General features: G+C 45.9%; 1 long non-coding RNA gene across 1 annotated transcript; it reads right to left on the bottom strand.

Annotated features, from left to right (window-relative positions):
• Nucleotides 1-6,577: 6,577 nt before the first annotated feature.
• LOC128352466 (uncharacterized) lies at nt 6,578-17,904 on the bottom strand. The gene is made up of 2 exons (XR_008320431.1): nt 17,176-17,904; nt 6,578-7,024 (listed from the first exon to the last, which is right to left on the bottom strand). It is a non-coding gene; the product is annotated as an uncharacterized LOC128352466 (long non-coding RNA).
• Between the last annotated feature and the right edge of the window lie 37 nt (nt 17,905-17,941).

Here is a 17,941-nt window from a genome sequence, read left to right as displayed (position 1 = left end):
ACTTGTACAAGTGTTGAACATAACATCTGAATAGGGCTTTCCTATCTGTGCTATGTATTTGAGGGGTCTGTACCCAGCTTCACTATTAAACTGAACACAGCCATTCAAACAAAAAGGCACAATCATTCACACAAACACATATTCATGTGTACAGACATCTGAAAGCAAGTAAAACATAATCTTTGAAAAAGATTAATATACTTTTCCATCTCCCACCTCCCCTCCCAACATAGAAGGGAATGGACCACCTACTTCTACTACAAATATTTATAGACTGCTTTCAACAAAAGTTTCCAAAGTGGTTTACATAGAGAAATATAAATAAATAAATAAAGATGGCTCCCTGAAAATAAACACAAGATGGACACCAGCAACAACCACTGGAGGGATGCTGTGCTGGGGGTGGATAGGGCCAGCGGCTTTCCCCAGGTGTCGCTTTGCTCAGTTAGCAGAAACTTCATGGATTAGGAAGGAAGTGAAAGGATGTACTGTCCACAGACTTGGGACCAAGGTTGGTGGCAGCCTATGCCCCATTTACCAAGCAGGTAGGGGGTATTCAGTGGCCACACGGGATAGAATGGGGTGGAAACTGGTCCATACTTTTTTATTTAATTCATTTAAAACATGTATATACTGCCCCAAACACAAGTTTTTGGGCGGTTTACAACATAATGCCACAATAATGGTATTAGCTCTGTGATTCTGGGATTCCCTGCCATGACAGCTTTCTCCGAGCTGGGCAGGACAAGAGCAGGAGGCCTATTGCCACCTGGTAAACTCCTTTTCTGGGCTAAGCATGGCCTGTCTAGGGACTCCATAGCAGAAGTCGCTACAAGACTTCAGGCCCTCTGGCCTGGCTGGGTGAAATTGTGGGAAAGCAGTGACAACCACCACCACCCCCGGGCAAGCACCTTCTCCTCAGGGCTGGGGCAGGGAAACGTCTAGACCCCTATCACAAATATCCATCAATGCGCCTTCCCCACAGCTGCATGCCCCCCTTGGGAGCAACGTGGAGGCAATGTGGTTTATTACCTCTGCTCTGCCTTCAACTCACCATGCCTTCTCCAGGCTGGGGACACAGAGGTGTCCATGGGCATGTAGGGGTGTGGGTATGTTGTGTGTGTTAACTTAATAATGGTCATTTACAAATAATAAAATCAGTTGTCAAATGGGTGCCATAAGAACAGCCCTGCTAGATCAGGCCCAAGGCCTATCTGGTCCACCATCCTGTGCCACAGAGTGGCCCACCCGATGCCTCTGGGGAGCCCACAGACATGCCCTCTCTTGCTGCTGCTCGCCTGAGAGAGGGCATGCCCTCGCCTCTTGCCTGTGGGCTCCCCGGAGGCATCGGGTGGGCCACTCTGTGGAACAGGATGCTGGACCAGATAGGCCTTGGGCCTGATCCAGCAGCGCTGTTCTTATGTTCAGGTGTCAATTGTCGAAAGGGTCCACTGATCTGGGCCAAGATGTTGACTCAGCGCCTCATCCTGGCTGGTCCCCCTCTCCTCACCATGCAGCCCTAAAGGAGCTGGGACGTCTCTCCGGTTCCTCTGTTCTCTTACCTGCCATTTGCTGCTGCTTCTTGCTGCTGGACATCCTTGGGCACTGTTCCCTCTAAGGCGAACAGTGGAGAGCTGGTCTTGTGGTAACAGTAGCAAGCATGACTTGTCCCCATTGCTATGCCGGGTCTGCCCTGGTTGCATATGAATGGGAGACTTGATGTGTGAGCACTGCAAGAGATTCCCCTCAGGGGATGAAGATGCTCTGGGAAGAGCAGAAGGTTCCAAGTTCCCTCCCTGGCAGCATCTCCAAGATAGGGCTGAGAGAGATTCCTGCCTGCAGCCCTGGAGAAGCCGCTGCCAGTCTGTGAAGACAATACTGAGCTAGATAGACCAAGGGTCTGACTCAGTATATGGCAGCTTCCTATGTTCCTAAGGCGTGCGCGCATGCGCACGTTCACAGGTTTTCTGATGTCTGCTCGGTTCATTTTAGATCCTGCTCAGGTTGAATCAGGAAGGCCCCATTCTGAATGCATCTGCGCACACAGTGCCTTGATACTGCCGCCCAGAACAAAACTCATTCTGCACAGATGAAAAAAATTAAGAGAGACCAATGACCTTGGGCCCAGTGTTTAATCTCCAGCCTTGGAAATGGTCACCTCGCCACGTTTCCTCACGAAAGTGCCTCAGGTGCAAATGGAATGTTGTCAGCCATTTCTTATTTTGGACGCTGCGTGGGAAATAGAAGTATCAAGCTTCCTTTTTTGAGACTGAAGACTCTGCACCTTGCTTTTGTCCTGGGTAGCTTTGTTCTACTGACTGGAATATCTCTCGGCTAGTTTATTTGGGCCACCTCTCTACCGCTCCTCAGGCAGTATGATTCCATTTTGGATGTCTTTTTGGATGTTCACCACTTGAGGGCACTCTGCTATTCTCTGCATAAGAGTACCTGATCGGAGTATAGGAGCTGAACAAATGAAAGTACAATTGTGTAAAGTACTAACATGTGATATAAATTGAATTGGGTTTCTGGTTAACGTTTGTGGAGGTTTGTCTATAGTTGCCCTTGGCCCGTCTGGTGGTTATGCAGGGATGGGCCTTTTCTGTTGCTGCCTCGAGACTCTGGAATGCACTCCATGCTGAAATAAGAGCCTCCCCATCTGACAACTTTTTAAAAGTCTCTAAAGACTTGTTTGTTTTATGTTGTTGGAAACTGCCCAGACACGGAAGTTTGGGGCAGTCTACAAATTTGAAAAATAAATAAATAAGCATCAATAACATCTGGAGGCCACCCCCCCATTAGAAACCAGTGCTCTAGTCTGATTCAGACAGTATGCTGTAAGAGTGTACAGATATCTGTACACTCGTACATGTGTTTGTGTGAATGACTGTACCTGTGTTCATTTTAAAAGAGAAGCTGCATACAGGCCCTTCAAATGCATGGTACAGATAGGAAGTGTACTTCTGTATCTGCGTTCAACATAACGTGAATGACTGTACCTGTGTACAGGTCTGTACTCTTGAACACTGTACACTTGTATGAGTGTTGAACATAATATGTGAATGGGCCCTCTATGACATCACTGCAGTGACAGGCAACCAGCTTCTATGTAAAAGATACACGAATTTATATCCTTTGGCAGTGAACATAGTGCTTTACACTTTTTTTTAAAGTAGCCACACATTCTTATTTTGGGGTGGGATTTCTCAAACGTAGAATCAAGAACAAAGAGGATTTGCATTTGCTAACTTAGTGGTATGTTATTTCTTGTATGGACATGCTATTTGAACTTAATATTACAGAAAAGTAGGAAAATAACTTGAATCACTGTTTTTATCAGTATTAAGTCCATCAAATTTGACTATTGGAAACCATGCAAAGTCATATCACCAAATAAAAATAGATCTTGGTCTCTCTGTCTTGTGTATATTTTGGTGCACAGGTCTGTCTTTATCCTTGCAACCATCTTGGGAGCTATACTGAGCTGAGACTGAGTTGGTTAAGGTCAACCAGAAATGACTGGGAATTTGAACCTATGTCTCCTCTCCCACGTCCAAGCCCAACATGCTATCCACTGCATGGAGAGACTTAGAAATGTAATGGTGGTGTCTGCTCCCCAAATTCCATGTTTAGGTACCTAAGAGGAAATATAGCAAATGGCACATTGGATTTTACTGAAAGGACCAAGACTTCTGAACTAGGGCTGTTCCTGGGACAGTACCACTTCCTGCATCAACACACTTTTTAAAAAGCTAGCACATCGAAAAAAAGGTACATCAGCCTGGCCTCTTTCCTGATGCACTAGTGTTCTGCGTGGAGGGGAGTGCGTGTTTGTTTTAAATGAAGCATTCACATGTGATCAGCCCCAAGAACTGCCAGTGTGTGGGAGTTCTTGTATACGCACAACCTTTTGCACGCTTGGGTGAAAATATACAAGAATCTAAGGCTGGTGAATATGCGTGCCAACTGCCTGAAGGAGGGCAGCACGGGAGCCTCAAACAGGAGTGGGAGAGTGTGCTGTATGGCTGGAAAGGAGGAAAGTGTTCTTTCCTCTGTTGTACCTCTGTTGTAGCTTCTGCTTTCCTCTTGCATCACCACTGTGAAGTGCTGTGGAAAATCTGACATGCCTGAGGTGGTGATGGTGGTATAAAACAGGAGGGAGGAGGAAACCACCCCTTTTGACTACATTAGGTGTTGAGGGACCTTTGTTTGTTTGTTTGTTTGTTTAACTTCTATATCACCCAAACTTTTGTCTCTTGGTGGTTAACATAAAACAATTAAAATACACAAAAAGTTAAAACAATGCAACGATTAAAAACCAGCCATACAATTAAAAAACAGACAGTTTGAAAAAGCTGGGAAAGCTTGGGTGAAAAGATGGGTTTTGCAGCTGCCCTGAGGTCACCAAGCAAGCAGAACCCCTAAGGCATGTGGGGTACAAAAAGGTAAGCCATTTCCCTGGATTGAGAAGTGCTGTCAGCCTGAGTTGAAATCTGATGATGGATGAGCAACAGGCACTATGGCATGACACACATCTACCCTCAACTGCTGTGCATGCAGCACCCACCCAGTTTATGGGTCCCTGATGTGCTAACCGATGAGGCAACCTCCTCTTAAACAAGAGGCTGGGCGTGTACAGTCCTGCACAGGTATGTTTTTGGTCCTCAGACATGTTTAAATTGGGCCCCTGTCGTCATGCTGTGAAAGAAAGGGGGTGTGGGCTGTGTGAAATGAAGGCTGAGTGTGAGCGGAACAGCATAAAGATTCCAGACTGATGACCAGGCAACACTTGCCCATCCACCTGCATTCTGAAGTGACATAGTCATAAAGATGGCAGTTGGAAGAAACCTAGACCAGTCCCCTGTTCAGTGCAGGAAACTGCTAGAGCATTTCTGACAGATTGCCATCCACCCTCTATTTGAAAACCTCCAACAATGGAGACCCTGAGTCTACACAAGGCAGACAGTGCCACTGTTAAACAGCTCTTACAGTTAGTCCCAGGAGGACTGCGCCACATGCTTTTTCTGAACACATTCTGAATTGACCTGGAGAGGAGACGTAGGACTTGGATCACTGTGTGGAACTCTGGATGGCTCTTCTACATTACCCAGTTAAAAGGTGCCACAACTTCTCAGTCTATATAGACCTTTCTGACTATTGCTCTTAAATGTTCAGCACTCATTTAAGCAGGTAACACTCCGGGAAATGTGAAGTAGGATTCTTGTTTGTTTTTGCCAAGGACACCTCTTCTGGAGGCATGTTCTGCCCACATTTCCATGGCAGCAGAACCAGAGAATGCAGCAGGAAATAATATTATGGAATTTAGCATCCTGTAAAGTGACAGATTCTCCATCGAGCTCCTGACGGTTGCTGTGGGAACCAGATTTTCAAATCACATTAGATTTGTTCACAAAATTCAAGTGAGGACTGTTGAGGCTGAAGGGGGGGCTCACTTGGCTAGCTGAGGTGGGAGGAGATTACATGTCAGGGGACCATTTCTAGACAAGCTTTTGAGGAAATTAACTGGCTCTGAATAGTTGGTAGGCACAAGGACTTTACTGCTAATACATGCTTAAAAATAGCAATCCTTCTCTAATTGGTTTTTCCATCCATTTTTTAAACTGAGTATTATCATTTTATCAACTTGCTACGCTTGTCGAAATCTACGTTCTTGAATCCTTCCCAACTCAATGTTTGTAAGTAACCTGTGCACTCCTGAAAAATAATTCCCATGTCAAATATAATGTATGAAGGGTTTACGAGTCTGTTTCTCAAAAAAGATATGAGAGTTGCCAAAAAGTTACACATGTTTTGGAAAGGCTGTGTCTGTCTTGGAAGTAATGCTCAATGCATAAACCTTATATTGGATAGCCCTGATTCAGCTCCAGCGGCATAGCCAATTTGGAGTGTGCCCTGGGACAAGAACTGAAGATGGGTCTGTGCCCCCACTTCTTCAGAGAGGCGAGAAAGTAAAGAACAAGCTGTTTATGCTGTCAGCAGGCTCCCCTCCCTCAGGGGCTCAGGGACGTTTGTCCTCCCCATGTCAAATGGTAGTTATGCCCTGTTCAGCTCTGTCCACATGCAATTAGTGACCCCAAATGGGATGCACATCCCCATAGAACTAATCCAATGGCTCAGAAGGACCTGGATGAACAAAGGGACAAATGGAACACTGGGCAAATTAACGGATGATCGGTCTATCCATGGCTAGAACCTGTATTATCTAAACAAGTAGTTTCCAACATGGATTCCTCCAGATGTTGCTGAACGACAACTCCCAGCATCCCCAGCCATATCAAAATTGTAGCTGGGGTGTATGAGAATTGTAGTGCAGCAACATCTGGAGGAACCCAAGTTGGGAAACACTGACCTAAATGGAGGCAAACGGGAGGAGTTAATCACCTTAATGCCCTCCTCACGAGCTGTCAGAGACGGTAGCCGTCCAATGCATAGCCAATCTTGCAAAACTCTGTCTGATTCTAAAGGGAAAATGTATTTAAAATTTTGTAATGGTATGTCTGTGTTTACATTTGTTTGTTTGTTCTTTTTGAATAATGATGTCTAGAACTCTTGGTAATCTTGTTAAGGCCAGTCTTTTACTACTGTCATAACTTTAGAAAAGGACATGCTGAATCTCAGCTTACAATCCTAAAAACAAAAACAAACCAAAAATACAGTTGCAAATGCTGAAAGTCAAGCATGCAGGCATGCATATGAGTTATGGGCCTGTAACCAAGGTTTTCAATAAATCAAAGTCTGGTAGTCTGATGTTACAGAGCCAAGGAGGAGGAGATTCCCCCCTCAAAGCAAGCTAAATAAGGCCATGTTTGCCATTTAACACAGTATTGATTCCATCCCAAAAAGCCCTACCCCTCAACGGATTGGAACATACTTTCCCCTCCTAAACTCATGGTTCTCACAATTACAAGTACATCTCCGAAAGAAAGTGTGTTCAGATTTCCTTTCCTTTTTCTTTTTTCGTTTGCATCTTTATTATTCTTTTCCTAAACAAGAAGCACACTTTCTGGGGAAAGAAAAAAAGTATGGTCAGTTGCTAGACTTTCTTACTTCTTCTTCTTCTTCTTTTTTTTTTTTGCACCTGGTACCCAAAGTTCTGGCAGGGCCCAGGTGGTAGCCTAGAGCAGTGTTTCTCAGCCACCAGTACATGAGCAGTTGAGTGCCAGTCCGTGCTGGCCCATGAGGAACTAATGCCCCCACAAAACAATTTTGAGCTGGTGTGGGCCTCCACTGCTGGGAGCTCTCCGGAGCTAATTTCTAGGCAGGCAGCCCTCGCTGCTGGGACAACGTTCATTTTGAAAAAGCTAAATGAGTGTGTTATCCCAGAAGCGAGGGCTGCCTGCCTAGAAATGAGCTCTGGAGAGCTCACAGCAGCAGTGCCCCTCCGGCTTGAAATTGTTTTGGTGTGTGTGGCGAGGGAGTGGGCAACCCCTTTACTAACTGCTGATCCGGGAAAGTGTGGACAAAGAGTGTACCGGTCCATGACTCCAAAAACATTGAGAAACACTGGCCTAGCGCATCAGTTATTGAGGGGGTGCATGCTGCAGCTCCCTGGGTGGAATTTTGAGTGAGCAGCAGAGCCTGCCTCCAAGGGCCTTTCCTCCCCCTAAACGCACTCTGTCTCCACCCCCTCCCTCTCTCCCTCCCTCTCTTGGCTCTGTTATTGCTGCAGCCGCTCAGGCGGGAATCTCCATTTTGGTTTCTCAAACGCCCAGACTCCAAACAGGAAGTAAGTGGTGTGTGCAATGGTTGGCATGGCTGCAGTCAGGCTTGGTTGGTCTCAGAGGGAAGCTCCTCGCAGCACAGATAAAAGCTGCCTCTCAGGGAGACAGAGAGTAGGGTAAGGATGGCAGGACCTGCACTGCTGAGGGTAGGGTGGCTGCAGCAATAGAGCCTCTGAACTCCCCAACCCCTTTTTCCTTGGAACATAAGAACATCCCTGCTGGATCAGACGCAAGGCTAGGGGCAGAGCCACCACTGAGCAGATGGGTTCAAAGAATCCAGGCCGCCACCCCTCAGGGGCCACACCTCACGCCCCAGTCCACCACCACCTGGCATCTGATGTCAAATGTGGGAGGCCACACGGCCCTGTTTTTGAGCTAAATCGGCTGGCCAGAGCAACTCTCCCTGCCTTTTAAAGGCAGGGAGAGCTGCTCCTGGACGATTTAGCTCCCAAATGGGGCCGTGTGGCCTCCCACATCTGACATCAGATGCCAGGTGGTGGTGGACTGGGGCGTGAGGTGTGGCCCCTGAGGGGTGGCGGCCCTCTGGAAAGTAGTACATGGAAATGGAAATGGAAATGGAAATGGAAATGGAAAATTCCTCTTCTAATGCTAACCTGTCCAAGTGTCTCGCCATTGATTAACTGTGTACTCCACATGCTCATTGCTTTTTAAATAAATATCTGAATGTTTTTGCTGACACCAGTTGTTTCTAAACATTTTAGTATCCATGTGTGAGGGAATGAGTCCAAGGCTTTCTTGTAGTCAATCCATGCAACACTTAGATTTGTTTTTCTTCTCTTGCAATTTTCTAAAATCATTTTGTCAGTCAGCAGCTGGTCTTTTCTGCCTCTGGTGTTTGGGCAATTTCCTTTCTGTTCAACTGGAAGCTGCTTGTTAGTTAATAAGTGTTGCATTACTTTATCTGCTATTATTCCAGTTAATAATTTGAACATGGTTGGCAGGAAGGTTATGGGTCTATAATTACTTGCAGCTGCACCTTTTGCTGGGTCTCATTATGAGCTGAGTTTTCCCAGTTGTTAGCCATTATTCAATATCACCTCCTTGCAAAATGTGATTGAACTGTGATTGATGTGATTGATAGTTGTTTATAGCAATAGCAATAGCAATAGCACTTACATTTATATACCGCTTTATAGCCGGAGCTCTCTAAGCGGTTTACAATGATTTAGCATATTGCCCCCAACATTCTGGGTACTCATTTTACCGACCTCGGAAGGATGGAAGGCTGAGTCAACCTTGAGCCCCTGGTCAGGATTGAACTTGTAACCTTCTGGTTACAGGGCGGCAGTTTTACCACTGCACCACCAGGGGCTCATGCCCTGGTGGTGTGAGGGCATGAAAGCTTGTTAGGTGTTTAAGCCAAAAGCCATGCAGTTCATCGTCGCCTGGTGCAGTCCAATTTTTAATTTTCTTTGCTCTTTCACTTATTAATTCTGGTGTTATTATTAGACCTTGCATTTGTTGGTTACATGTTTTGACCTCTTTCACCCAGCCTGCTTTTTTATTATAATCTATTGGAGTCCCATAATTTTGCCCAGAATTGCACAGTTTCTTCTTTATTTGGTGTTTCTAAGTTTCTTGCAGTTTCTCCTTCTATGCTTTGGTAGAAACATCTCTGATTCAACTGGAATTGGAGATTCTGCCTGTGTTGTGTAATTCTGGCTTCATATCTGCTAATCTTCTTTGACACTGCTGTTATTTGCTGCTTTATTATTTCCAGGACTTCTCTAATTTTCCTTGAATCTAGGTGGTATTTTTGGAGCAGATACTGTTTGGTGTTTTCATTCTTCAGCTTCTTGTCTTTCATATCTTTCAATTTACTAGCATCTGATCTAAGCCTGACGATTTTATTTTTTAATCTAATCTTCCATTTAGGTGATGTACTACTTTCTTTTTTGACAGGTCCACTGATCTTATATCCGAGCTCTTGTGTTGTTATTTTTGCTGCACTGTACATAGTTGGTTTGTTTCTTGCAAATTATTGGTTGTTATTTCTGCAAGTGCAGCATTGACATCTTTTAATGCCTGAGCAAGTTGTTTTTGGCAACTGTATTTAGAGCTGGAAGTTGAACCCTGGTGGTTGTTTGGTTCATGTGCTCAGTTATTTTTTGCTTTAGTTCTTGTTGCTTTTCTGTTAAACGGCATTTGGGTTTTTGAGGTGAAGGCAGAGGGGAGGTTGCCTGGTTTTGATTTTGAAACAGTTCAGCAACGGTGGCATCCTCTATTTCCAACACCTCCTCCACCTGCGCCTGAGCAACTTCTTCGGTTGGTAGTAATATCTTGAGCCTGTGTTGCTCTTTGCAGTTCTTCCAGCTCAACTTCTGTGAATACTTTATTTCTTATTATGAATCTTCTCTGGTCTGCTAGCCTTTGTTCTGTTATTTCTGTATCTGGATGCTTCTGTTTCCAAATCTGGTACATTCTTTTTAAATAACCTCTTCTAGTTGGACTAGATTTGTAATAGCAGATCATTATTTCCTTGTTGGCATTTTTTGTATATTTTTCCGGTTATTGTTGTTGTTATTATTATTAATAATAATAATTCAATTTCTTCCAAAAATGGCTCAGGACGGTTTACACAGATAAATAATAAATAAATATAAGAAGATGGATCCCTGTCCCCAAAGGGCTCACACTCTAAAAAGAAACATAAGATAGACACCAGCAACAGTCACTGGAGCCTCTCCTCCCCTTCTCTAAATCCCCTCACAGTTTTAGGTGACACTTCCTGCTGCTTCTAGGTGCACAGACATCAGACCTCACACAGTGGAGGAGGATGCTTGTCCCTTCTCTTTGCATCAACACATTGCGCAACCCTTGAAGCTACCCACAGTGGGCAGGAGATCTTATTAGACTAAGCTTTATATTGCTCTAGATTAGCGTCATTCTTTATTGTCAGGTCCAGGAGCCAGGGACAGCCCGCATCAACCTGAAGTGTGGCTCCTTGACCAATTCTTTATTGGGTCCCTGTAAGCTTTGGCTGAAGCTGAATATGCACAGTCCCCCTGGCACCATGTGGAAGTTCCCACCATGCAGGGATGCGCTTTGCTCAGCGCTGGGTGTGTCTATGTGTTTCTTTAAGGGAAGCAGAGCTCTCTTGAGTCCCTGGCTGAAGTGCTAGGAAGTGTAGCCTTTCCCAGTGCTTTCTCCACAGAGCTCTTAAGAGAGGGCTCTGTCTCTCTTTAAGGGTCCTTCCAGCACTGAGAAAAGTGCAGTACTAGGCAGAGGTCAGCACAGTGGGAAATGGGTCTCACACTGACTTTAATTTATTATTATTTTTTAAGAGTGAAGATTGCGGTTCTAAACATGTTTATGGTTATACCACACTATACATATGCAATAACATTTCCCCCTCTTTACCCTGGCCTCTCCTTCTGTTGTCTCCAGAGGCGTAACTAGGGAAAACGGCGCCCGGGGCAAGCACTGAAATGGCGCCCCCCCCACCGTGCCCCCCGCCGCCGCCCCCTCAATGTACTACATTATACTTAGGTTTTTCCTCACAAGCGCCCGCTGCCGCCGCCAAGCCAGGCCAATGACTGGCTGCCAGGCGCCAGCAAAGCAATGGGGGGGGCGCAGGAGGCGTGGAAGGGACCGCTCATGGGGAAGGGGGCACCGGCGCGCTCCCTTGACTGCTGCAGCGCTGCTGCACTGAGCAGGAAACATTTGTATTAACAAAAAATTAAAAAAAAAATTTAAAAAAATTTGGTCATGGCGGCGGCCCCCACGTGACCAGAAAAGATGGCGCCCGGGGCACGTGTCCCCCCTGCCCCCCCTATAGTTACGCCTCTGCTTGTCTCTCATGTGTTTGAAGTGTAGTTTGTAAGCCCTGCAGGGCAGGGACCTGCCTTCTTGTGCACTGTAAAGTATAAGACACATAAATGGTGCTATATAAAGAAAGAGTTGTACTAAGCCCATGAAACAAAACATTGCCATTATTTTAGATGGATAGAACAGACCTTGGAAAGGGAGATTAATCCAGCTGCCCCTATTGAGACAGGGTGCATCTCACTAAGCCGTCAAAGACTTATATTGAAGGACACCTCAATGTGGAGTCAAACCAGATTCAAATTAAGTGCCACAAGTGGGAAGAATGGGACGGCCAAAGTTGCACAAGAGCTGGAGATGGATGAAGGCAAGATGTTAAAAAAAACCCCACACAACTGTTTGCAAATTAATTGAGCACCAAGACTTATCAAGTGAAACTCTCCTGCTCCTTTCTCTGTGTAAATTGCCAGTCAACTTGACCTGGGGCGAATTCTTTCCCAGTCCAAGCTACAATAATCAGATGTTGACTATGGGAGCAAAAGCCTACTGTGGTGTAATAAAATAGTTCTATAGTACATCATCAGCCACCATCATCAATACTACAGAGAGGCAGGACAAATTAAGGGCCTTGGCACATAACCCAAGTGGACCTGGTCTGCTTTTTAGCTTTTGTGTGATATTCCCACAAGCGCTTTTCAATGGCAATAGCAAATTACTGTAACTAAATACTCTAGATCCCCCAAATTGGTAATCCGCTCCACGTCCTTACATAGGAATGTATAAAGCTGCCTTATACGGAGTCAGACCATTAATCCACCTAGCTCAGTATATTCTACAGCAGAGCAGTGGCGGCCCGTGAACGTGGGTGGGCAGGCGTCGGAAGGCACCTTTAAGAGTAAATTAATTTGGTGCTCACCTCCACGGCGGCGGCGCCTGAATGCTGTTCAGAGCCGCAATGTGCTGCCCAGCAGCCTCTACGGCGGGAAAGCGCCTCCGCCACTCACCTGGTTTCCACAGAGCTGAGCCCCCGCCAGCGGCCAGGTGAGTGACGGAGGCGCTTCCCCGCTGTAAGGACTGCTGGGCAGCACATTGCAGCTCCGAACAGCATTCAGGTACCTCGGAGGTGAGCACCGAATTAATTTACTCTTAAAGGTGCCTCCCGCTGTTGCGCCCCACCCCGCCGGAGGTGCGTTCACTGCATCAGAGCACCACTTCAGCCCTTTTGAAAACGTTAAATTTACAGCTCCCATAACCTCTGACCATTGCCTATGGTAGCTGGGGAATATGGGAACTGTAGTCCAAAAACAGGCGAAGGGCCCGAGTTGTGCAGCCCTGGTCTACACTGACTGGCAACAGCATTCCAAGATTCCAGGCAGAAATCTCTCAGCCCTGCTTGGAGATGCCAGGGATTGAATCCTGGAACCAGGGGCATAGCTAGCGGGGAGGGGGCCCATGTTCATCCCTCTCTCTGGTGGCCCCCCAGAGTGAGGGAGATAATGAAGAAAATAGGGAGGGGTGGAGCTGGAGGGCCCTCAGGAGCTGGGGGCTCGTGTTCTTTGAACCCTTTCGCTCAATTATAGCTACGCTTCTGCCTGGAACCCTCTTCTGGATGACGCAAAATGGATGTTCTATCACTGAGCTACAGCCCCGTCCACAGGGCTGTCCTTAGAGAGCCCTGGCTGGGCGCGGGGCCTGGGGCAAATAAGCCCGTGCGGGGTCCCCTTCCAATTCATTCTAATGGGGGTTAAGAGAGTGGGGCCCGGGGTGGTTGCCCTGCCCGTCCACACAGCAATGTTTGAGGCAAGGGACCGGATTGTCACTGTCGTGTGCTCTGAAGAACTCAGTCTGGTGGGCTGCGGTGTGGAACAGAATGCTGGACGGGCCCTGGGCCAGATCCAGGTGTTGGGATTTCTGTGTATATACATTTGTCATTGTTCTTGCCACAGGTGTATTGTATCTACAGCTGTGTATAGGCCAGTGGTAGATTTTAGAACGTTGGTGTCAGTCATCAGTTCTGTTGACTAGTTGGCTGGTTTGTTTTTCTTACTGGACTCTTGAGTCATTTTTCTCTTAGGGTGATCTTTCACTCAGAGTAGGGCTGTTTATGATTTGGTTATAGTTAAGTAATAAAAATAGTAACTTTGTTCAATAAACTTAAGCCTCAGTTTCAACTCTATTACACTCCACTACACTAGCAAGGCTGTTCTTATGTTCTAACTCAGGGTTTCTTAACCTAGGCCCCCCAGATGTTGCTGGACTACAACTCCCATCATCCTCAGTCACAAAGGCCCTGCCTGGGGATGATGGGAGTTGTAGTCCAAAAAAATCTGGGGAGCCCAAGGTTAAGAAATCCTGTTCTAACTATTTGGTCATCTGCAGTACAGGCCTGCAACATGCAGTTGTTCATGATAAGGGATGATCTGGCATGAATTCACTCTTCCAGCATTACTCATAGGAGCAGCTATTTGTGCAAGATCGCTATAACTCTATAACACTATAAGATTGGTATAACTATAAACATGTTTAGAACAGCTGATGGGTAATCTATCTCGCTCTCTAGTTCTCTAGCTAGTAATCTTCGCCTCCCACTTTTCAGCCATAATGGTTCTCAAAGCAGTTCGTGATCATAAAATCAGATTTATAGGTAGATGATGTGTATGTGTGTATTATAAATATTTACAACCTGCCTTTCCATCTAAGAATGCCCAAAGCAGCCCATAACATTTAAAAAGATACAGATAACATCATCATTTTTTTAAAAGCAAACTCTACCACAGTCGTAAAAGCAGGTATTGCCCTTGCAATGACAGATCTGGAATACCAGATATTGTTGAACAATGGTGGTATGTGGCTCTGCTTCCCTGAAATGTGGGTGGTGGCAGCAAAGTTGGGGTCCTGGGGAGGAAATCTTCAGCATCCTTTCCCCAGTCAACTAGCTGTTCCTGCTGCCACTATTGTCTATCAGTCAGTAAATGTATTGTGGCCATAGGTACATAGGAAGCTGCCATATACTGAGTTAGACCATAGGTCCATCGAGCTCAGTATTGTCTACACAGACTGGCAGCGGCTTCTCCAAGGTTGCAGGCAGGAATCTCTCTCAGCCCTGTCTTGGAGATGCCAGGGAAGGAACTTGGAACCTTCTGCTCTTCCCAGAGCGGCTTTATCCCCTGATGGGAATCTCTTGCAGTGCTCACACTTCTAGTCTCCCATTCATATGCAACTAGCGCAGACCCTGCTTAGCTAAGGGGACAAGTCATGCTTGCTACCACAAGACCAGCTGAGATTTTTTTTAATGCTGCTGCTATGAACAAGGGTTGTTACATGTCCAGGATTGGCCTGGACCAGGGCTTCCCAACCTGTGGTACTCCAGATGTTGCTGAACTACATCTCCCATCATCCTCAGCAACAATTTATTGTGGTGTGGAATGCTGGGGACTGTAGTTCAGCAACACCAGCAGTACCCCAGGTTGGGAACCCCTAGCCTGGACAATCCAGGATGTAGGGAAAGTGTACGTATACAAAATGCCCTGGAATTTGGGCTGGAAGATTAATGAATTTTACCCTTCTCCCCCACAACCCCAGTACTTCTCTCCAGGCATTGTAGTTACATGATGCCAATGTTTAAAAGCCCTATATTATTACCTTTTCTCTGGCACCAGTGCTGCTAACTGGCAGGCTCAATGGCTCAGTAGACCCCTTCCCAAGCTTGGACTGGCCCATAGGGCAACAGGGCATATTCCTGGTGCACACCATCTGCGGGACGCCCCTGCGCCCCGCTGCACTCGGGAGCAGTGAATACTCCCACCCTTAATTACCCATTCTGCTCAAAACCCGGTGTCCTCCCCACATACATTCCACCACCCTCTCAGCGCGCCCAGTCCATCCTTGTCCCTTCCCCTCCTTTTTTGATAATCTCTAGTTAGTAAGAGTGGTAATGGGCCTCTGGGTTTAGCTGTGGACAGAGATAACTCTCTTTCCTCTAGTGGCATTGTTGAGGTCCCACCTCTCTCTAAAACAGGGGTTCCCAACCTGTGGTACACCAGATGTTGCTGAACTACAACTCCCATCACCCCGAAGCAGCTACAATTTATTGTAGTTGTAGTGGGAGTTATAGTTCAGCAACATCTGGCGAACCACTGGTTGGGAACCCCTACTCTTCCACCATCACAACCACCACCACTACTACTACAATGAATATTTATATACCGCTCTTCAACCAAAGTTTTTAAAGCAGTTTACATAGAAAAAGAAATAATATATAAATAAGATGGTCCCCTCTCCCCAAAGGGATCACAATCTAAAAAGAAACATAAGGCATATACCAGCAACAGCCATTGGAGGGATGCTGTGCTGGGGTTGAATAGGACCAGTTGCTCTCCCCCTGCTAAATATAAGAGAATTGCCACTTTAAAAGGTGTGTCTTTGCACAATTAGCAGGGGTCTAAAAATCTCATTGCTTTATAATAGTGCTCTAAAACACTCATTGCTTTATATCATAAAATCTCCTGTATTCGGGCCGACTTGGACTCCACTATTTCTGCAGGGTCTGTGAGGGAGGTATCCAGCGATCCCTCTTGCAGTGTTAGGTTGGATGAGTTTCAGTCTGTGATTCCTAATGACGTGGACAAGCTGCTTGGAGCGGTACGGCCTACCACTTGTTCTCTGGATTTTTCACTGTGCTCCTTGACTTTAGTTACTAGAGCTTGCAGATCATCTGCATTCTCAGCTATCAGAGTGGTATCATCAGCGTAGCACAGGTTATTGATGTTTCTTCCTCCAACTTTAAAACTATGCTCATCTTCTTCCAATCCAGTTTATCTCAGTATATGTTCAGCATATAAATTGAATAAAGGAGAAAATATACAGCCCTGTCTTACTCCTTTGCTGATCTGGAACCAGTCTGTTTCATCATGTTCTGTTTGGACTATGGCTTCCTGCCCTGTGTTTCTCATGGGAACAATGGGGTGTTCTGGGCCATTGTACCTTATAGTATATCTTAATATGTCTTTTTATATACTTATATTTTCTTAGATGCGTTTAACTCGTAGTTAACTTTTAACATTTTATTTCTCATCCTATTAGAGTTGTATTTTTCTATAGACCAATTTTTACATATTGCTTATATTAGTTAATTATCTCATCAGTTTTATTCCTTATGAGTTAGTGGTCTCCTTTTATTTTTTAGCTATCTCTTTTCCCCTTTAGTATATTTTATAGCCTATTTTATACTTTTTAGATATTTTTATACTAATTGATAATTGTATGCATATATGTAGCAAGTCTATGTTATTGTTGTAAGCCACCCCGAGCAGTATTGCACTGGAGGGGCAGGTTATAAATATTTTAAATAATTAAATAAATAATAAATTTCTGTTTTGCTGTATTATTACCTATGCTGGTCTGTGACTGTAGTAAAGTTGATTGATTGTTTTTTTTTGTGTCATTTATTTTGTTCTGTTGTAAACTGCCCAGAGACGTATGTTTTGGGCGGTATAAAAGTATGTTAAATAAATAAATGAATTGCATGTTTCCAGAGACCTTTGATTCTGGAAAGCCTTTGATAGATTTTGGCCTATCCCAGGTCAGGAGGAGTCAGACAGGGAAGTGATCTTGGCTTCTCTTAGCACTGGGACTAGGGCTTACTTACTCGATAATCAAAAGTGGTTTGGATGAGGGGAGGTCTCAGTCCTCAGTGACCGGTTGTGACACCAGTATAGCCCCTGATTTGTTGCAGAGCTCCGACTCTCTTCGAGAAGATGCTGCTTCTTGACTCCCTGAGTCAAATTTTGAACGTATGGGATGCACCCTTTTCCTGCGACTTATTAGTCTTCTGTGTACATGCAGGTCCGCAAACCCTATGCATCCTTAAGCCAGTTCCACTGAACTTGGTGCGGTTTACTTCCAAGTAAACATGCGGGGGGGGAATCAAGCTGCCCCACTCCCCAGCTGGTGGGCCCTGCTGCGATAATTTCTCCTGTCTACCCATCTGTTCTTCTGCTAAAGCTTCACTCGCCGCTCTGCGTCTCCTCCCTCCCGCTCCGGTCGCAACATTCAAAAGCTACTCCTTCAGAGGGCTCTTTCCCTTTAAGAGCTGCGCCTCCGGCTGACGTCGTCGCGAACGCAGCTCTTTTGGAATGTATGCAAATCAGCCCTTATCCCTCTGGCCAATGGGCCGCCGACCTGGGCCCTCTCCAGCCAACGGCGTGCGGGTCCTGCTAGGGGATGGCCAATAGATGCAAAGCGCCGGCTCTCACCATATAAGGAGCGTCCTCGCCATAAAAGGCAACATTGTATCGCTTTATATGGGGGGAAGGTAGCGCGGGGCGGGGGGGTGTCCCGGGCCGGCGCGGCTCCCCACTGTAGCGTGAGCAAGCGGGCAGGCAGGAAGGCGGGCGGTGGCGAGAAGCAGGAGG

This window comes from Hemicordylus capensis, chromosome 1 (genome assembly GCF_027244095.1).
Source record: "Hemicordylus capensis ecotype Gifberg chromosome 1, rHemCap1.1.pri, whole genome shotgun sequence".
Lineage (NCBI taxonomy): Eukaryota > Metazoa > Chordata > Lepidosauria > Squamata > Cordylidae > Hemicordylus > Hemicordylus capensis.
This window is presented reverse-complemented; position numbering and strand designations above follow the sequence as displayed.